Raw genomic sequence first — 15,718 nt, forward strand, 5'->3', positions numbered from 1 at the left:
AGAGGACCTGAGACCGCATCAGGGAGGAGAGAAAGGTGGGCAGGAGAGAAAGATGCTCAGCTTAGAGCATCACATCGCGGCATTTTACCCAGCTCACACCTCGGCAAGGGAAGAAGGGTTTTTTTTACAGTTTTAAGGTAAGTGTCCATTTGGTGAGAATTGCAATGGGATGCATTGATCATCCTTTGCGCACTGTTGTGAAAATAACGGAATAATCCTATTTATATATGTTATAGAGGCTAGTAATAGGATTAGATCATTCAGTGCAACGTATCCACATGTTCTTCAGTGCTGCGCATGAATGTGTCGGTGTGTGTGGCAGTGTGTATGTGTGTGTGTGTGTGTGCTGCAATTCTTTGTTTCACCTAAGACACCACGTTAGACTGATGGGCGTTTAAAGGGGCGAAAACAAAGACAGCTTATGATGCACTGGCTGCACGAGCACAAAATCACACTTCGTCTACTGCATTAACTTTTTCTTTTTCTAAAAACAAAATTATATAACTATAGAAAAAAATGCAGTCTTTTGTATTCTATAAAAGTTCTCAGCAGCGTGTATTGGAAATGGTCAAACCTTTACGCACGCACGTGCCACCTGCGCGTGTCCATAATGTGTCTGTGATGTAGTGAGTATTTTATCTGATTCGAATTTTTTTCCCCCCAATTCTAAATAATTTAGAAAAAAAAAAAAAAAAAAATATATATATATATATATATATATATATATATATATATATATATATATATATATATATATATATATGTATATATATATATATATATATATATATATATATATACATATATATATACATATATATATATATATATATATATATATATATATATATATATATATATATATATATATATATATAATAAAACAGAATGCAATGAATTGCAAATTGTAGAAATCCATAATATATTCACAATTGTACATAGAAAGCATCTTGAAATCTTGAAACTAAAGAATGGTAAAATTTTAAGGTAAAAAAATAAAAAGTTGGAACAGGGGCAAGAAAATGCTAGAAAAGTAAGTGTTACATAAAAGAAACAACTGGTGGAACATTATGCAAATAATTAGGTTAATCGACAAGAAGTCATTAACATGATTGGAATATATATAGTGTATATTAAAAGCCTCTTAAAGGTAAAGATGGGCAGAAGTTCACCGATCCTTCTTTTTGTAATTGGGGTTGTAGATGACCAGCATAATATAACAATAAAACATGTACAGTAGTGCCAGAGAGTACCTTGAAAATTGGTAATTTTTCAACATTTATTCAGGTATTAAGTCTTGATCATTGAGGATAATTAATAATTTAACAATAAGGCCTACATTAGTGTTCTGTTTTTATCATTTTTTTCAACTATAGTGTCAATTGATAATTAAATCTAAAACACTTCAAATTTCTTTGGTTGCTCATTCTAGGCAGAACCATACACTCTCCGAAACAAAGGTATTAAACATGTATTCTTGTGGGATTTACATCATATGGAAAGGTGCCTGTGGTGTACCAATGATTCAATTCAATAGCCATTACATTTAAATTCTTACAGTTGTACACTTATTTACAGGTGAAACATGATGCACATGCTAAAAGCACAGTGCTAAGGGTACAGTTGTACCCTTGACCCCAGTAACAGTGATAAGTACAAAGGTTTATACCTTTATTTCTATTTGCATATGCAGTGTATGCATTTGCAGGTTTTCTTTTTTTGTCCGAATGAAACTAAATGAAATAAAACAATGCTAACAAAAGAGGTTTACTATTGTAAGCACTACAGTACATGTGTGCAGGTTTATCATATCTTAAAACTAATTAAATTAATGTAGAAATTATCCACAGATTTGATGCCCTTTTGATTGAAAGTTCCATAGCAACACCTGAGGTTTCATTGTAACTGGAAATAGAGTTCCAAAGTTTAAAATCCAGGTCCTTCCTCCCTTCTCGAGCTTTGTAGACTGCAGCAGGACATGGCTGTCCTGTTAATGGTGCAGACTCCCTAAAACAGATTATGATCATGTGACCAACATGCTCCCTATATATTCGAACACTATGGGATGCAGAAAGTGAAACCTCTGGTCTGCAAAAAGTGCATTAAACACGAAATGCTGATTTCTTTGATGGGAATTGTTCATTTTTACAATGCATTTTCACATCGCTATGCATCACCATTACCACAGTAGTGCCACTATTGATTCTAGCTTAGACCTAACTGGCTTCACTTGGCAGCAAACCTGAGGATGTGTGAGTTGAGATACATGAAAGGCAAAATCCTTCTCAAGTACTATCTGAGTGTGAGCAGATGCAGTAAAACCTTCTTTAACACTTTTTCCATTACCAGGATTTTTATTAGTTGCTGTCAATGCTGGTAGCACATATGGCCCCTGAGTGGATATTACAAAAACGTATACATCTCATACCTCATACCAACACTCCTATGGGACAGTGAAAGAAATGAATGCTTTAATTTTTCACTCTAGCAATATTTCATAGCACAGTAGTTTGCCCTAAGGGTTACTAACTGAAAATAAAAGAAGCCAAAGCACAGGTAAGCCCGAAGGTTTGACGAGGGTCATAGAGACAAAGAGGACACAGTAACTTATGTGAACGATTAAAGGAGATTAGAAAGGCTTTGCCTTCTGCTCAGTTTGTGATCCACCTGTCAGTTAAATAGAATCAACTGCATGATGCCCACATTGACAGACCAGAATGAAGATGTCTTTAAAGGAAATAGCATGTTTTTGAGCTCCAACAAATTCTAAAAGTGGTAGGGGGACGTTTCATTGAACTCTTCGTATATGTGAGAAATATATCCTATATATTTATATAGTCCCTCATGCACTGTCATGGAGGTTAATGTGTGCACGGAAAGCTAATCCTCCATTGCTCCCTGGTTGTGTGTGTAGGTGTTTTGCTTTTCTTCTCAGTTGGCTTTTACCCCACTGTATCTTCCCAAACCCTCCCCCCAAACACATGTCCAACAGGATACATCTCTATGCATCAGTAAAGAAGCATCTCATCACAAACCATAAGTACTTCCATTGGTCACAGGGTTATAACAGATGCATAATGTTTGATATGCTTGTTAATGCAAAAATAAAAAGAATTATGTTAAATACAAATTGAATCAGGAAGCAGGTCCATAAATCATGACTTTCTGCATTTGTACTTCCAGTACTACTTTAAAAGACAGTTCAGTGTTTCAGTGACTCCATCATGTTTTCGGTTGCTGTTTCAAGAGAAAATAGATGCTGTCATTGCATCTGGAGTGCAATCATGTGTTGTTTGAACTGCATTGCTGTTTTTTTCTGGCTGAAGTTTCAGATTTTGTGAGTGTACCCACATGATGAAAGCTTGGTTCTGCAAAATGCAATCCCACACACCAGCCTGGTTTTATTTGATATGTCATATATTTGATATTAGTATAAAATTATTTAACTCTCTCTCTCTCTCTCTCTCTCTCTCTCTCTCTCTCTCTCTCGCTCTCATCTTCTTAGAGTAAGCACACTCGTAAATATGAATAACTAAGGAAAAGGATATTTTATCTAAATGTTTACTGGACATACATCAACAGTCAAAACTCTGCTTCTCTAAAGGGTCACTGTCTAAGTGTCATTTTTATAGCAGGTACAGAATATAATCTACATCTGGCATATATCTGGAGTCTAAGGTGTCTTTCATAAAAGTTGTTTTGAGTCAGTACTGTATACTGTATCTGGTGCTGTATATTAAATATGAAAAGAGTTGTACAGTAATGCTGTTTAATGTACTGGAAATTACACATGAGTATATTGTGTATTAATACTGATTCTAAATAGCAGTAATATATATGTGATAAAACATGTTGTTTGTTCCTCTATAAAATGCAATTCAAAGATGTAAAATGGATTTATAGACTCTGAAGAGACACAGAAATGTGTATTCTCCTCAACAACCGCTGTACCGTGTTACGCAGGTTGTTCTCCTCCCCTGTCTTTTCCTCCCCTTCTTTTTTCTGCACCTTCTCTCACCTCATCTACTTTTCTTCTTTCCTCCTCTCCTCTCCTTGTTTTCTCAGCTCTACCTTTCACCTTTCAGATAGTACTTATCCAAAATGAACAAATGTTTTGCTACTAAGCCTGTATTTTATTTGCTTCTTGAGTTAGATGGTCATATTGATCACTCATTTTCAGCTCAGTTGTGTCAGTTGTGTCTAAATGTGGTCATTATTATTGCAATTAAAACATAATTAATGTATCTATAATGGTCTTTTAGCCACCAATATAAACTTACTTTTATCAGAACTCTTCACGCTTGCGTGTTTTATTGTGTCATAGTTTTCATTTTAAGCATCTAAGCTTCACACATGTGGGTTTGGGTTGGTTATTCCATTCTTCTTTCACCCATTCTTTGGCTTGTTTCATCCATCCTTTTACTTTCATCCTTCTTTTAAGACATTTAAGGACATTCATATATTGCCTGAAATATTACCTGATTGCCTTCCAGTTTTGTTTTGACTGTAAACTTCAGGTGTTTGCCACATCCCAAGTGCTAAAGAACCACTATGATGTTTTAATTAGAGTTTATCTGTTTCATTAGACATTACAACAATCTCTGTGTTAACCATAAACTGAGGATTAGGCTGTGCTTGTTGAAAAAGTCTTAATATGCCCTATTCTGAAGTTGTGTGCACTGGATTTTTTTGTATTTAGCTATATTAATTCTTCCATCAAATCTGACTGGTATCCCCATCTTTCCACTAAGTATCAGTAGTATAACATGATACTGCCTCCACCATGCTTTATTACATGGTTGGTATTAGACAGAGTAATTTATTTAGCAACCCCCCTATTACTGATTTACCAATGGAGTATTTCTAAGCCACTGGGCTTTTGGTCACCTTTATGACCAAGGCCCTTCTACTTTAATAAATCCAGTTAATTAAATTTGCCACAGACAGACTGCAGTGAAGTTGTAAAGACAAGCAAGATAAGCAAGAGTTCAGAGTGCATATGAGCTCAATTTGAAGTACCTTAGCACAAATGTATACAAAAAGTAAAGAAGTGTTTTCAACATAGAATAGAAGAGATAGAATGGAAAGACCCCTGAGTGCATCATTAATTCTTATCCTCTAAATAGCTTTTGGATTTGGATCCTATTGTTTATTTAAAAAATATTCAATACATTTATTAATTTACATTCACATTCACCTTTATGGCATTTGGCAGGAGAGGAAGAGGAGAGAGAAGTGAAAATGAGAATGCTTACTAATTCTGGATGGTTATTAGATGCTCTTCACCAGTTCATGTCCAGACTACTGAGATCTTTAACCTCTGTGCTTTTCTCCTTGGAGCTGAATCTCTTTCTCTCTATAGTGCATCTTTTAGCCTATGTTCAATCTGAGTAAAATACTTAGTACTGCTAAAATCAGATAGTCTTAGACTTTTACTCAGGTCATATTAGAAATGGTGACTGTTGTAATGGAGTAAGTTTTGCAATAAGGCATCTATACTTTACACATACTTCACAAGTATGATATACAGGTACTAGCATTGGAATTACATCATGTAGGGGCACTTATTTAATGAAATTCGGCCACTGCCGGTTGGCAGTTTAGTAACTGCCCATTTAATATAAATAATGGTAGACAGATATTGCATTTAAAAGCACGGAAGCTTTACGTTACTGAAGGTGATTAAACAAGACAGAAACCTTACCGACACACTACCCTCTCACTAGGTTTCATTTGATGGACTGTGAGAGTTGGCAGCCAGTGTCAGATTTTGCAAAGATATCTGCTGTGTTCTGTCATAATACTGTCGAAGACCCATCTGTTTTAGGGAAAGCCTCAAATATATTATGAATACGGTGTAGATTGAGGTTACAGAGAACTTTACTAGTGTATAAAAACCTTGTAGTGAGAGAAGGGACAAAAACCAAACACCAGCACAAAGGGGACAGGATTACATCCGTCAGGTGGAGATGGCATGCATTATGGTTGAGTTGGGGGTGGGTTTAGTTCTGGAAGAAGGTAATGAGGACTAATGATTTGAGTGTATAGACTGCATATTTATTCAAAGCGCTGTCTTCAGCTCACTCTGGTGAGCTAGTGTCCGTCTGTGAATTTAGTATTAAATTATATGCACCATCCTGAGACATTCTAAATGCAAGGGAGAGAAGGAGAGAGGAAGAGAGATGGAGATGTGGGGGAAGGGCTCTGGGCTTTGCCTTTGTCCCAGCAATGTGTGGCAAAAGAGATTTTATTATTAATTAGTGCATCACTTTCTTCATGCAGGAGCAGAGAGTTGATGGTGAAAACGAATATATAGATAGACGGACGGACGACAGACGGACAGACAGACAGATAGACAGTCAGACAGACAGACAGATAGATTACTGATGATTTTAATAGTTGAAGAAATGTGTGTGTGTGTGTTGAGGAGTCTTCATCATTCCAGTATAAAAGCATGAGTGAGGAGACAGTGGGCGTTGAGCAGAGCTGGGAAAACACCATTATAAAACAAAAATGACTCTGAGCAGAAAAGTGAGGGGTGCGCATGCATGTGTGTGAGAGTGTGTAAGTGTGTGAGTGTGTGTGTGTGTGTGTGTGTGTGTGTGTGTGTGTGTGTGTGTGTGTGTGTGTGTTCACGTGCTATATGTTCATTATGTCTCCGGTACAGTGGTGTCAAAACTCAGCAGAGGCAACAACGTTCCTATTGCCTGAAAGTGTGCTGGTGTGTGTGTGTGTGTGTGTGTGTGTGTGTGTGTGTGTGTGTGTGTGTGTGTGTGTGCGTGCGTGTGTGGGTCTGTCTGTGTGTTTGCACTGGTTTTTGCACTGTATAATGGCACCTACATGCCAGAAGTGCACAGATTACACAAAGACAATCTGAAGTAGTATAAGGACTGCGAAAGCTTCCTTTGCGAAATATTTTACTGGCAAAAATGTGTTCATTTGCTTTATTGTGTGGACTTGGTAGAATTTGAAGTCATTAATTTGAAAGTAATGCAAGTCTGTTTATAGAACTGTGCAGCTCGGCTCAACATTAAAATTCTTTCTGTCTAAGTGACAGAATGTAATCTGTGTGATTTTTGTTTTTTTCCCTGTCTTTTATCTACGATAATGTTAATTATTAATGAGAACTCACATCCCAGTTTTCCATGTACATTTCCAAACTTTTGAATCTGGTCAAATATTGCCATCTTTTCTATAACCAAGCCCTTGCAATCCACTGTCAAGTTACATAAACTATCATGTAGATACTCTATGACTTGTCATCACTGTATGTGATTAGTGTCATTCTCTGCATAAAATATGTTGGATAATACGTCTAAACCAATACATATCCAGCATTTCACCACACTATCAATATCAGTAATTAATACTCCTTCTGTGAGTAAAGATAATTCCTTCTAGTAAAGATAGTTTCAAATAACATACATTTAAATGCAACACTGAATTATTTTATTATTATCATTATTATATTACTAATACTATAAGGGGTATTAGTACATCTTCATATTATTAACCCTTCTGTGTGCATGCTGCTTGCTAAGTCTCTGTTTATTTTTTCTAAATCGTATTAGGGGGTCACACAGCAATAAGGTCTCACTGTGCTCTGTATCCTTCACACCAGCATGGCCTTTTCTGATAAACTCATTACTGATTATGTGCTTGATAAATGGATGTACATGTGTCATAATGAGGATGGATTTGGTAGCAAGAGGCTCACAGGGCTTAGCAGGAGGGATTCATTCAGGGTCTAAGGACTGAAATCTTGTTATACAGACCAGCGGCACTTTCCCAGCAGTTGCATTTTTAGTGATGCTTTCTTCTGCTGTGGGGCCTACACAACAGAGTGACAAATATTCTGTGCTTTGCCACTTATTCCTGACATGATGAGCTTCTGATTTGCTTGATTTGATTTGAGCGATGTGAAATGGCAGAGAGCCAGATTGGTTCAGCTGGAAATAATTTTGCATTTGTACTTGCGTTGGAAAAGACCTATTGTAATGTTTTTAGAAGATTCTACCTAATGTTACATGTCATCTTTATATTTCCATTTCTTTTTTTTCATTGTCTTATACTTAAAACATGGCTTACCTTGGTATTCATACACTACATTGCCAAAAGTTTGCGGACACCTGGTCATAAATATAGTATGAGCATTTTGAGAATCGCATTCAACATTTAGTCGCATTTTGCTCTTATAATTCTCTCCACTCTTCTGGGAAGATGTTCCTCTAGATTTTAAATTGCGCATGTGGAGATTAGTGTTCATTCCCTGATGTAGGAGAGGTGAGGAGGCCTGTTTCAATTTATCGCAAAGGTGTTCAATAGGGTTGTTTGTATAGTATGTTCAATAGACTTTTGTACAATTAGCATATGAATATACAAGAATAAAAATTTCCTTACTACCCTCCTGTAACCACACAGACAAAAGAAAAGTGTTTAGAGTATGTGGGCACTCATATTTAATCATTACATATTATTATTATTATTATTTATTAAATATTTCACTACATTAGTGTGGGTGTAAATTACTTTACTGTTCACCCACACTTTCATTTACATCCTCTATTTTTTATTTATTTATTTTTACACAGATCTATGTTCTTAGTTTCCGGAGGTCATGGAGTGTCTGGTCTGTGAGCGAAAAGGGATTTAGAGGGTTTTTCTTTTTTTTTTATCGATGTGTCGTGCATCTGCACTGCAGCTGCTGAGTCTGCGCTTTCATCAGCTCTGATGAAGTCTTTTTGTCTCCCTCATGTCTGCCCCCAACACTCTGATCTACCCTTCATTTGTGATTCAGTAAGCATAAGTGCACTACTTTCGTGTGTTTTGGTTTGAGGTACCCCAAAGCAATTAAACCAGATAATATTAGAAGGTCTCACTAATTGAAAATGAAAGCAGGTTAGAAAAAATAGAGGACTAGGAGGTAAAGGATAGATGGTAATTAAGGTTGGATATTTGCTATGGAAATTGTGTGTGTACGTGGAGGGGCATGTGGTGGTCTCTGTGATGTGCAATGGAGCGGGACATTGGGCTCAAGTAGTGTGTGTCGGTGTGTGTGTCTGTGAAATATGGATTCCATTCGGTGTAGCATGAAGAGCTGGAAAAATGAATGGTAAGGAAGTACAGGATGAATAGAAAGGGTTCATAAATATTTTGGGAAAGTAATGGGGGTGTACAGTGGAAAAATGTTCTGCATTTAATAGTTCAGAATTTGATCTGTAATCAAAATCACATGGGTGCATCTGTAAATCAAATCATATAATAAATAATATTCTTTATAATAATCAATATTTTTGCCATTTATTAACTACAACATGATATAGGGTATACTTTTTGTCTATTATATTTTTCTAGTACGCTTTTTCAGTCATTGGCTATTTTTATTTTTGGAGTCACAAAAGAATAGAATAGAATAGATTAGAATAGAATAGAATAGAATAGAATAGAATAGAATAGAATAGAATAAAATAGAATAGAATAGAATAAAACATTTTTTTTTGCCCGATCTATAGTTTGTCTATTTAAATATTCTAGCACATTGTTCTCACAATGGTCAACGTTAAGTCAAGTGTAATTTATTTCCTTGTCAATGCGCCAGCTGTCCATTTGGCATGGATTACTGACCTAATTCCCTGCAATGCATTGCTGGATATCATGCATACAGTAAACCTACTGTGGGTATAACACCTGTTATGTTGCATGAATAGTGTATCATATGGATTGAATGTGTTTAAAATATGCTAAAATGTGAATTATGACTTTTGAGATATAATATGCAAGAAGTCCTCTAATGCTAGAGTCCAGTAACATGGAGGTTACAGTGTGTTAATGTTGTATACTAGAGCATTGGGTTATCTGTAATAATGATATTTGGGTAAATGTCACTACTGTGCAGTCAGTGTGTACAGTGAAAAGCTGCAGGGATTTGGATTGTGATCCTGCTTCTGTCCTCTCATCTTATCTCTTCATCTCATATCCTCATCTTTTTCCAGCTCTCTTCTATCCACTAAACACTCAAATGATCCATATAGCACTTTGTGTGCACGCCTTGTGAGAAAATCTCCTTGCTCATTCCAATTTCAGCATTCATATTTAATATGTGGGTAATTTATTTTCCGTACAGGTGATGTGATTGACAGCTTCATTTGCTCAGTGACAGGTGACTCTTTTTTTTACTAAATTAATTTCTTCGTCTTCTGCTTTCTGTGATTCTTATATGAGAGAATTAAAAGGCCAGTAATTATCAGTAAGATGAAGTGACAATAAACGATGTCGCAGTGTAATTACACACAGATGAAGCATTATGAAAAGTATTAAATAAGAAGTATGAGTTCAGGTGGCTTTACAAGGATATTGTCTAGGCATTGATCCGAATGGAAAGAGACGCTGAGGATACTTGTAAACTGGTTTGATTTCTTGTTTTAAACCTTGACCAGTGCTGGGATGAGTGAACGACCCAGAAAACCAACATGAGTTTCCACAGATTTGATGCATAAACCCTGATGTAAGGGTTTTGAGCTCTGTTTCTATTTGACTACATGTCCAGTCCACTGCTGCTTTTGCTAAACACCTTTTTATGATCTCTTTACTTTTATTTATTTTTGTTCAAGATTTGCTCACAAAGCTGTTATCTGACATTTCTTCCACATCTCCTCATGCACCTTTTTAAAATTGTGAGCTATCTTGGGTCTCTATTGAAGACCATATTAACAGAAGAATGGATGTTTTGTCTTCACCTCTGCTAAACCCCTTTTTTCAGATATTTTGTTTCCTTTTACAGAAGTTACTGGAAATGTTAGTGTTGTAGCTTGTTGCGCTTGAAAAAACGTTCTCCAGGGTGGGTCTTGTCTGCTGTGTAAGGGTTTACGAAATGGCACAGGCCAGAAACCTGCAGAGGAATTGTGTTGGTAGAAAAGTAGCAACAATGGGCTTGGGAAAGTCTGTGGACATCCCCAGAACAAACAAAAATTTGTGACCAGTGATTTTGGGGAAAATTTTATATAATATAAATTTTATATTATAATTTTATGGCCACCACAGATCCCACAAGAACCGTGAAAGAAACTGTTTAAACAAATTGTCTTTATACATTAACAGAGCACACCAAATAAAAAATCTATAATTTCAAATGTATAATCTGCATTGTTAATGCTAGTTGTTTTTATTGTTTTCAGAAGACGCAGATTAATTTTTTTCTTATTAATCTAAACTCTAGCCTTTAACCTTCTCCCAGGTTTTGAACTTTGAGTAAAAGCTTCCCAGCACTTGCTCAGACGCCCTGTTGTCATAGCAATCAACATCTTAAGGTGTTTCCCTGGGAATCATTTTCATAATAACAGTATTTCAAGTCTCAAAGACCTCATTGTATATAAAGACCCTGTCTGCATCATAAAGCCACTCAGTGCTGCTAAAAGAAAATGCAGTTATTGTATGTAGATGCCTTGTGTAACATGGCTGATTCTAGTGTAATTGTTTTGGTAATATGTCCTAGGTTGATGGTTTATTAATGTTATGTTGTTCTGTATTTAGGGTTAATCTGCTAAAAAAAAAATCGTTTTCTTGCTCACCACAGATTTTTTCAGGCCAATAAACAGTTACACACATGCACTACCTGGTCAAAAGTATTGAGACTCCATATTTTTCAGCCGTATGTGGTTCTTCTCCAAACTGTAACCACATAATATAATAGTTTAGTTTTTAAATGCATTAAAATTACCACACATCTGCATATTCTGCTATTAGTCAGCTGACCCACATGATATTCAATACAAAAAAAAACCAGCTGGCCCAAAAATCACTCTCCTGTATCAGCATGCAGGATGCAAATATTTACTGTTCCCTGCTAGAAGGGTGCCAAAAATCTCTTATATGCAACTTCCAACCACAGCATTTGGTTGGGGCAGATGAATAAATTAATATTAAGGTGAATTACTGTGGAGGGTTGTTTGCATTTCCTTTTGCATATGTTGTTAGACCTTTAAAGGCAACATGGTTTGAATATAAACTTTAATTCAAATCAAAATGTTTAGAAAATGTAAGTATTTGCTACAGTAGCTATGACCCATGCTGGCCATACTGCAGCCATGATGTTGGAGGAGACAATCTGCTGCTTGTAAGCTGCCAACAAGCATATACTTGCTTCAGCCACTTGGCCCTAGATTGAATAGCAATTGAAAACATGGATCAGTGGCATTTCTCTCAGTAATGAAGTCTGGTGTCAGCTGCCATGTAGCCTATGCAGAAAAACCCCCACACACTGCTAAAATTGTGTATAATTTTCTGCACTTACTGAAATTATTCATCCTGATTGAACACTAACTTCAAAGTAAATTTGCCCATGACTATGCAGTCATAGGCTGTGGCATACGGCTTGTAATGTGAGATAGGTAACTTTGTCAAGTATATATATTTTTTTAGATTATGCTAAAGTGATCAGAGCTGTACTGTACTATTTTCGTAGGCTATGCTTTTTAATTTGAGGGTCCCTCTTTGTTAGTGTGGAAATGCCAGTTTTACTGTGTTACATTGGTTAATTCCTCTATAACCCTATCTCGCAGTGCACAGACATTTTATTTTGCCTAAAATATGGAAATCATCCCAGACAAGCAGATTTTGCTCTGCTTGCGCTTAAATTATGGTACCTGTACTAATTTTGAGGGCCAAACTTGATGTAAGACCAGGAATATATGCCCTTTTTTTTTTTTTTTTTTTTTTACATCAAATTCTTATACATTATGACATCTAGTCTCCACAACCTGACAGAGAAATCCTATGTATGGAATAATGGGGAATGACGGGAAACAAATGTCAATTTCAAAATACAACAAAAATCATATTATATAGAATTACCTTGGAATAGCTACCTAACTATTTTGAACATTTTGATGGAGATAGAAAACTGAGCTTTATTTTAAATCCACAGTCCCCAAAATCACAATCTTTAAGTGATATTTTTTAAATCGCTAACTACTCAAAACTAAAATACCTTAAAATACTTTTGTAATCAATTTGATTGTGTATTAAGATTTAATATTATTATACAAATAAACAGCCTTCTAATTCAGATGTGATTTGAAAATTACCAGTTCATTTATGTTCTAGTCAAACATTTGTATTGCAAAGTGCAATTTATCTGGTTATATTTAACTCCGTTTTTACAGGCAAGAGATCTGTAATATAGGTTAGTATGCCAAAACTAAAAATTTCTCCTGAAATATCAATATATTTTTATATCCTTGCAGTATTACTGCATATTTTAACTCCTGCAATTTTTTCAGATGAGTTTAATTTCTCTTTTTAAACTCAGAAATATAATCGAAGCCCAATACTCCAGATTCTTCCTAATTATACCATGCTCTCACACTGTGCCACATAGTTATTGCCATTGTATTTCATTCAGTTGTTTCTCTACTACAGAATTTCACTCTTGGCAATGACTGACAAGCATACACTAAGTCCAAGACAGAAAAACATGTCTCTTCAATTATCATCAGTTTTGCTGAATTAAGGTTGGTTGCACAAGTGTAGCTTAACTGCCCTTTCAATTTCCATGCATACCCTTGCGCTGTGGATAAGTGACCTCAAAAATATAGAGGTGAACACCAAGGCTCATCAATAATGCTGGGAACGCTCATGCTTTCTATTAATTAGCACCATATCCTTAAACTCATTGGATTGATTGGGTAACTGCTTGGAGAAATGCGCACTATTAATTTCCTAATATTATTAAGTGGAGGTTAGGTCAACTTGGGAATTAATCTTACGTTTCCAAACCAGATGAGTGCAGACGAGACAGACTCTTTATTCTGACTCTGGCTATATCAGTATGCTTTGAATTGTAACATACATCACAATTCCAATGCTACCACTTCTTACAGGCAATTTAGTTAACAAAATCCACAGGGAAATTAATCGTATAAAAAAGATTGGACAGCCTGTAATGTATTTCCTTGAATATAAAAGAGAGCCCCAATGCATTAGAAAAAACTAATACATGGTTATGTATGAGTTTAGTAGAAAAAGAAGAAATGTGAGCACAAGAGAGAGAGAGAGAGAGAGAGAGAGAGAGAGAGAGAGCTATAAATGAGATGTGTTAAGAGGAAAATGTGAAGCCTTGAGCTGAAGACTAGTTCAGGCAGCACTCAACACCTCAGCTCCAGGAGGTCTCTGTTGCTAACTTTAGGCTAAGGTTAATTAGCTCCATTGAGGGCCAGAGAGCGCCTGCCACTGCACAAACAAGCTAATAAACCTGGCCAAGTCTCTGAGCAACCTCACTCTCTTCCTCATATCCAGTCTCATCACTGGACTCCTTCATATCCTGTTCACTCTACTCATATCACTATGATTAACCCTGTCACATGCACTGAAAAAACAATAAACAATAAAATGGAACATGTCAGAAAATTAAGATTCATTTTTAATTGCTCCTGATCAATAAATGGTTTTTGGTTTATTGCTTTTATAGCTATGTTTTAGTGTAGTAAATTACAATACACTGTGATTTATATGGTGAATATTGATCCTGTTTGCATATTTCACTGGCTATTGATTTTCATATCGACTTTGTTTTTGTTTTTTTTGTGGTCACATATGAAAACCACCGGCACCGCAACCAACATTGCATAGTTGCCCTTAAATTTAAATGAATATAAAAATTAAGGGGGAAAAAATGCCTTTTTTTGTGTTAGAATTACAATGTCAAACAAGCAATACTATGCTAGCATTATAAGGCTAATAAGGGCTTTATGAGATTATACACTTTTACAAGGGAATACTGTATATATTTCCTTGTATATACAAGAAAAAACAACTAGAATTTAAACAGTTTTTAGTTTCGTTTGACATCTCTGTCTCGTCTGCTTCCTTTTTTGGCGAGGTGAAAAGTAAAAAAAAGTGTGAAGGATGACAAAGATGGTGTAATTGTAAGATGAAAGGTGGGAAAAGCAAAGGGTAGTGACGTAATTGCAAGCTGTGCAGATGTGTTTTGTACACAGCAGGGACTCGGCTAAGCTCCAGCTTACTTCAGATTCAGAACGATCCTTTAGGGGTGTGTTTCAGATTGTTTAATTGATGTTATAAATTCTCTACAATGGTTCTGATATATTTTGAGGGCTTTGTGTGCACTATATGAAACCTAACCAAATAAATGCATCTTGCATTGCATGCTTTAATGTAATGAATTTTCTCATTTTGTTTATTTTGCATTTGTGCCATATGAATCTCTAACTTGTTTACATTAATTAGAATCACATGCTTTTTGGGCATGCAGTGTAACTAGCTGTAACAGCTGCAGGAGTGGTTTAGTTTCCTACAGGAGGATGGTGTTTAGGGAGAAGGTACAGGTTTATTGATTAATTTAGCACACCTGGGGCCTTTTCCCTGTATATTTTCTTTCTTTCTTTCTTTCTTTCTTTCTTTCTTTCTTTCTTTCTTTCTTTCTTTCTTTCTTTCTTTCTTTCTTTCTTTCTTTCTTTCAGAAAGCTAAGCATGTGTGTATTCATGTGCAGAGACACCATGCTACAGGCACAAGTCTTGAAGAAAAAAAACCCCTAGGATTCTGTTTTTGTTGTTTTTGTGTAGAATATTGCAAAATTATTTTTATTAAACTTGCTAGCCAATGTTGTAGTTTGATGCATACATAACTCGTTTATAGTCATCAGTAAGGTTTTGTGGGATTGATATTCACGAAATACTTTGCATTGATGGTTCAGTAGTTAAG

The 15,718-nt window shown here is 35.7% G+C and overlaps 1 protein-coding gene across 2 annotated transcripts in view; it reads left to right on the forward strand.

Annotated features, from left to right (window-relative positions):
* Positions 1–61: 61 nt before the first annotated feature.
* Positions 62–15,718, forward strand: part of mtus2a (microtubule associated tumor suppressor candidate 2a) — a 54,518-nt gene continuing 38,861 nt past the window's right edge. For both annotated transcript variants that reach the window (XM_046862072.1, XM_046862074.1), the window contains exon 1: positions 62–137. The gene's annotated coding sequence lies outside the window, so the exon portion shown is untranslated. The remainder of the gene's footprint in view (positions 138–15,718) is intronic.

Source organism: Silurus meridionalis, chromosome 11 (genome assembly GCF_014805685.1).
Source record: "Silurus meridionalis isolate SWU-2019-XX chromosome 11, ASM1480568v1, whole genome shotgun sequence".
In the NCBI taxonomy this organism is placed as follows: Eukaryota; Metazoa; Chordata; class Actinopteri; order Siluriformes; family Siluridae; genus Silurus; species Silurus meridionalis.